This window comes from Manis pentadactyla, assembly GCF_030020395.1.
Source record: "Manis pentadactyla isolate mManPen7 chromosome 15 unlocalized genomic scaffold, mManPen7.hap1 SUPER_15_unloc_1, whole genome shotgun sequence".
Classification (NCBI taxonomy): Eukaryota; Metazoa; Chordata; class Mammalia; order Pholidota; family Manidae; genus Manis; species Manis pentadactyla.
Window position 1 is genome coordinate 3,432,576 of NW_026644588.1, and position 6,000 is coordinate 3,438,575.

General features: G+C 44.1%; 1 pseudogene; it reads left to right on the forward strand.

Moving 5' to 3' along the window:
- The window catches only part of LOC130682297 (zinc finger protein 541-like), a 22,314-nt pseudogene extending 16,429 nt beyond the window's left edge, over window positions 1-5,885 (forward strand).
- The last annotated feature ends 115 nt before the right edge of the window (window positions 5,886-6,000 follow it).

Below are 6,000 nucleotides of genomic sequence, written 5' to 3' on the forward strand. Positions count from 1 at the left end.
AATCACAGCAAGCGACCTCCAAGAGGGGTGCCCAGCATCTATATATGGGGGTCAAAGTTGAGTGCCAGATCACATGTTAAGAGTAGTTTGTAGTCAACTGAATTACAGGTATTTCAGCTTGATAGCCAGTACCTCCCTTTTAGCCATTCCCCTACGCCCAGCTGCATTCTGGTCTAATATACACCACAGCACACTCTGTGTTCAAGGAGACTCTCCTACCCCAGGGAACAGTGTTCAGTCTAACCAGAAAGACCGTCACAGTATGGACGTGGGTCACCACTCAGATGCTTTCTCATAAACACAAATATGTTCCAGGTTTCTGAAGATGAGGCTGGACGAGCTTCCAGGGAAACCCGTCAGCCCATAGAGGGGGATGATGGACAGCGCTCTCAGGGACACCTGTCCACATAAGGGACGTGGACACAGAGAAATGACTGGCCCACACTCACACACAGGTTATAGGTTTGAGTGGAATCAGATGGAACCTCAGCTTACAGGTGACACGCCGCTACCAGGACTCACTGGGGAAGCCTCATGGGAATGGACGTAGGGTCTGACATTTCCAAGACCTGAAGGAAGACTTGGAAAACTACTCTCTGTTTAAAAAAAGCAGAAACCTACAACTTCTAATAACTTTTTAATAACTGCAGGAGCTTCAAAACTTCCCATCTGGGTATGCATTGCTCAGAAAACCCCCAAACTTCTTACTAAATAAAAATGTGGGCAGTGCCTAAAGAAATTGGCATAGGAATGATGGAGACTTTCTGACAACTCACAATGAACCACGGATACTATTTGTTTCATTTTCCAGGAGGAACATCACAGTGAGACAATCTGTGAATTAACAGCTTGATTTACTTTAAATGTTCATGAAGACTCTTGGAACATCAATAAGACATAAGTCTTCCTAAGGAGCTGAGCACAGGCACCCTAAACACCTGGTTTGTCTTCCTCATCTTGCAGAACACAGACATCTATATTCTTACAGGGCCAAATAGAAAATAGGAGAGGAACTGGGTTAAGAGCCTGTTTTCAACAATGTTCTGGGTTTAAGGTGAAATAAGCCCCCCTGGGGCCCTCGATCACAGAGGGAGGCCAGCCAGTGAGCATTCTTTAAAATTCCTTAGAAGCCATGGCATGGGGAAGGCACCCAAAACACATGAGCACCCTCATTTTAGCTTTCTGTAATTCTCAGGGGTGAATTTGGGATGTTTGGGGTTTCCAGGACGGAAAAGCAAGGCATGATCATTGTGGCCACTCTAACTTACCAAAATACAATTTATTTTCAAAGCCATGAATAAACTGATCTCCTTCGCAGTTTACTTGCGGGCAGGGAGGCCGAGGAAGGAGGGGAAGTGCCTCGGAAGCTGCTGACGGAGTCACAGCAGACAGGAGCAGGGGGCTAAGACGAGGACAATAAAGGCAATGATGTCATAGTGTAGGACACACAGACGCTCCTAGCATCCTGAGTTTCATTAATTCTCACACAGATGAATGTTAAATTGTTAGGCCAATGTATATAAAATGGACAGTAGAATAAAATATTGTCAAAGAACAATTCAAAATACGGGTGTAGAACACAGTACTACGGCTTCTCGTTGACCACACGATATGACCTCGCCCTCCATCAACCCCATTAAAATGAGATTCAAGAGATTAAAAGTGGCAGAAATCCACAATCTAAAAAAAAAAAAGTCTCTTACCTTATTAATAAGACCTCTTGTAGGACAAAGGATGAGTGTGACATCTGGGCAGGAAAGATAACTGGAAAGCCTGTGTGTGGAGCTGCTAGCCGCTGATCCCCATCACCTGCCCCTCCCTCCTGCTAACCCACACTCTCTCTCCCTCATCTCCCCTCCCCTCTCCTTCTTTGCCATCACCTCAGATCCTGCCCCTGCAAACCCAGAAAGCTGCAGTCATCTTCTGTGGAGAAACCGAAAGACCTCAGAGAAGACGACTCCACAGTCAGACCATAACCCACTCAACTGTCCTAAAACTAAGCCCACACAGAGCATTGTCACACAGCCGGTTAATGGCCTGGCTCTCAGTTATGACTGGACAGTCACAGGTCAGAGACTCGGGCAACCCCCCACCAAGGAGGAGCACAGGCAAGAAGGTTGTACCTGAGGGGCAACAACGGTCCTGGAGGGGACGCACGACAGGCAACAGGCAACTTCAAATATTCCAAAGACAGTCAAGGAAATGCATCCATAAAACAAGAAGAGAATGCTATAGAAAAGCAAGAAAAAGATCATGGCAAATTGGAGATTATTTTTAAAATAAAAAATTAATTAGAAGATGAACCAGGAAATATTCTCAGTTCCCATAAAATCATGAAAATTTTAGAATTTGAATTGTTCCAAAATGTGCCTTCATATAAAGAGAAGAAAAGAGAAAACTGGTCTTCGATGAAGGAATGGGAATCTGAGAGGAACAGGAATCAGACTTTCAGGAGCGAGCCTGGAAGGCGGCAGATAAATGAGACTCTACTGACGGGTCACTCTTTCCCTCCGGCTCATTCTCACTACCCATCCTCCCGTCCCTGACAGGAGCCGGAGGAAAATAACTGTCGTCCTAGAATTCTACATTCATCCTAATTGTGGACCCAATGTAAGAGCAGAAAAAAAACCATTTTCCAACATTCAGTGACTCAGGAGCATAGGAAGACAATGGAAGACGTGCAACCAAATTGAAGGAAGGGCCTTAGCGTGAAGACGGGATGATTTGGGGGAACCAGTGGATGCAAAGCAGGAATTTCCCAGGGTGACAGGTGAGTAGCACGCCTAGAGAGCAGGGTGACGCAGGACACCGGGGAGGAGGGCCTGCGGGAAAGGGGCACACAGTGAACCAGGTTGGGGGGGGTAACAAAAATTGAAATTGTGCTTCAAGGGCCAAAAGGGAGGGAGAAAGAATGGCATTGGGAAATTCCATGAAAATAGAAAGTGATCTAAACAAGAAAATTGAACTATAGTCCTCATTAGCTCCACTAGGAACAGTAAGTCACAAATATTAATATCATATGATTTTCAGTTTTTAGGCTCAACCTTTAGATAAAGCATCAAAGACTTAAGTGTAGTTACATAACAGAGTGAAATATTATAAGCCTGCTATACAAAAATAAAAAGAGGTAGGGAAGGCAGGAGAGCTAAAATTTTAATCTTACAAAGTAGGGAATCTAAAAGATACTGTCTATTAGTGAAAATTCATCAAGCCGTATACTAATCCTGCCTCACCCTCTCCTCTTGGCTTTCTGAGAGTTCGGTTGGCTGATGGGAAAAAGTAACCAGTGTTCAGGTTCATTGAAAGCTCTTCTTCCTTCCCTCCAGGGAACTTAGGACCACTTCACACAGAGGCTTCCTAGAGCCCACACCCGGTGCGTCCGTCAGGGCCATCTGCTGCACCTGCAGCCAGCCCTTCAGCGCCCCCAGGCCCAGGGAGGGAGCCCCCCGGCGGGGCGGGCCTTCCCGATGGGGTCACTATTGCAGCCACCAGCCCCACGTCTAGAATATCCGGCCTGTTCTTATTTGGTGCCTCATTCCTGCAGAGAAAGGGTGCCAGGCTTTAAAAGCAGGACACGTCCTTCCCCAGGATCTTCCTTTGATCTCCACAGATCACAAAGGACCTAATTCAGGATCTGAGCTCTCTGCTTGGGCTCAGTCAACTTCAAATGTTGATTCAGTACCATTGAGACATTAGCAGTCATTTGACTTGAGTCCTGTATAGTCCTTAAAAATGGTATATTTTCAAACAGTCAAGAATAAGTGTCAAGCCTTTGATCACTCCAGAAATGCTGTAGTTAATGAGTTAGCTCCTCACGCCTGATGGGAGTACAGCGGGGGACCCCCACGGGCTCAGGCCTTCAGTCAGATGTCACCTATGCTTGATCCCTGCTATGTTAAATTCTTGAACTGGCAGCAGAGTGCATCCGCAAATAGTGATTTCTACAAATATGTTTCAGGAGAGAAGCAGCCCCTGCAGTAAACTGGAGTTTCATGAGTGTATCAGTGAAATGCTACACTTTCGATACTGAGTCCTGCACCCACTCTCCACACACTCACAGCCTTACGAAATTATGCGGAGCACCCAGATTCAAAAATAGTTTGGAGGTTCCCAGGAGGACTGTTAGGTACACTGATTTGTAATAACAACGTCATCACAGTGGTCTGCTCGGCGGCCCTGTTTCTCACCCCCACCTTTCCTCCCAGCACAGGTACCGGAGCCAGACCGCAGAGGCTTGAATCCAGGAGTCACCGCCTTCTAGTTATGAGATCTGGAGTAGTAAGTACTCCAAATGACATCTAGGATCTGCTTTAAAATTCTCCAACTGAAAAATAAAAGAGGGGCGGCGATGGAGTAGTGGATGGAACAAGATGGGCAAAATATTGATGGTTTCTGAGGATGGGTGAAGGGAAGCTAATAACAAATTTGCCACATAAGATAGTTTAAAAGAGTTGCCCCTGAAATGTTTAATTTCTCATGTCTATAAAAATATATTTGAAGTAAATACTATGTTTTCTATTTGCAAATTTATATTTTAAAATACTATATATATAGGAAGCCCAGAGCTTGCAGCTGGGCTATATCTATAACTTAGGGCTTCCACTCGAAGAGATATAATAAAGTGGCCTGGTGGCCAATGCACAAGCTACTGAGGCATCCCCACCCCAGCACCCAGTCAGGTGACATGGGAAAGCGTCCCCTGGTCAGGATGAGGTTAAGAGCCCCCCTTTCTCCTGCTGTCTCAGTGCAGGACTGGCTGTAACCAAACTGGCATGGAGGTTAGGTTTGCCCTCAGTCCTACCAGGACCTTCCCAGCCTCTCCTGAGGCCACTGTCTCAAGCCCTGCAGGGGTCTCGTCCCCACCCTCTAAGGGCCTGACCTTATCCTCAACCAAGCAGTCTTTCAGAGGGAGAAAGCATTACCATTCAAGTACTCTTTAAAACTGTGTTCAAGAGAAGAGGGTTAGAAGAAAAACACACTCCATTATTATTTGCCCATGAAAATTGTTGCTACTTAAACAAAAGCATTATTTTTCTGTAAAGAAATATTATAAGAACATGGAATCAAAAGACTAATATTTTATTGCATTCCACTTATATTGATCACATACAGATCATTACCATTTTATGTGAAACTCAAGTTGCTGCAGCAAGATGAAGCATTCAGACTAGGAAGACAGCTGACCCTGGGTTTGAATCCCAGCCCTACCATTTACTGGCTTTTCTACCTTGGACAAGCGCCTTCCCTTTTCTGAGACTCATCAGCAAAATGGCAAAACAATGCGACACATCGCTGAGGATCACTGTGAGCAGCATGAATCACTCCCTCGGTTTCTAAATATTTCATAACTTTGGTGTTCTTGTTACCCTGAAACTCAGGACTTATGGAGAAACTTTCTTTTTCATTTTAAAATGTGTGTTTTCCACTCTTTTAATTTTTGTGGGTTTTTTTTTAATCTTTCAATTTTTGATTTCTGATAGGATTTTCGTAGTCAGAGAACATGGTTTGTGTGACAGTAAATCTACAGAATATTTTGATATCTCCTTGGGGGACTCATAAGTGGTTGATTTTTAAATTTTTTGTTTATTTTTTATTGGTATATAGTTGATTTACAATATCATATTGGTTTCAGATGTACAACATAGTGACTTGATAATTACATACATTGCTAAAGGCTCACCACGGGGAGTGTAGTTACCCCCGATTACCATACCAAGATACTACGATATTATTGGTTATACTCTCTATGCTGGACTTCTGTTCCTATGACTAATTTATTTTGTAATCTGAAATTGGTCCCTCTGTAAGGGGTCAATTTTTGCCACTGTTCCATAAATTCTTGAAAAGAATGTCGATTCTCTGTTAGTGCTATTTTGTGCAGATAAATAGAAGAACAACAGCCACAATAGTCATCATCATAATTACCATCAATATCTGAGCCCCAACAGTCAGGCTCTGCCTGGGCATTTTTAACATATGAACTCACTGAAAATTCACAAT